Source organism: Portunus trituberculatus, chromosome 20 (genome assembly GCF_017591435.1).
Source record: "Portunus trituberculatus isolate SZX2019 chromosome 20, ASM1759143v1, whole genome shotgun sequence".
NCBI classification, from domain to species: Eukaryota; Metazoa; Arthropoda; class Malacostraca; order Decapoda; family Portunidae; genus Portunus; species Portunus trituberculatus.
The window spans coordinates 2722501-2723020 of NC_059274.1; the positions used below are offsets into that span (position 1 = coordinate 2722501).

The 520-nt window shown below is 46.5% G+C and overlaps 1 long non-coding RNA gene across 1 annotated transcript in view; it reads right to left on the bottom strand.

Moving 5' to 3' along the window:
* LOC123506608 overlaps positions 1-520 on the bottom strand; it is a 69856-nt gene extending 69336 nt beyond the window's left edge. Inside the window, exon 1 of the long non-coding RNA XR_006675474.1 lies at positions 1-520. This is a non-coding gene — a long non-coding RNA (uncharacterized LOC123506608).

Genomic DNA, 520 nt, shown 5'->3' on the forward strand with positions numbered 1-520 from the left:
TATGGCGGTCAGAGTGTGGTTGTAGAGGCGTGGCAAGCGAGGTGGCTGAGGTGGCGATCGGGAAGAAAGCATCAGGGAAAAAATAATGGAAAAAAAAAACAATTTTGGCTAGGAAATAAAGTCAAAGCATTTATTTTCTTGTTACATTTTGTAAACTTTTAATTTCGTTACTTTTCTTCCTGTTGCCTTTTTCCCTGATACTTTCTTTCCTGGCTGAGGTGTGTGGTCGCGGGGGTGTTCACTAGTAACTGGAGCCCCTTGTCGCCATCCTGCGTGCATCTCGAAGTCTCGCGCACTACAACAAGGGGATTCGAAACATTCTCGACTCCTGAGCATTGCCACCTGACCACCTCATTGAAGTGGCGCAGTGTTAGACTGAAATAGATACAAGCCGTCATCAATATTAGTGTTTTGTTGGGGGTAATGCATGTACGATGGGGTGATGGGACAGGGGAAAGGTCTGTCATGGGGTGGTGATGGGGTTTTCTCTCTCTCTCTCTCTCTCTCTCTCTCTCTCTCT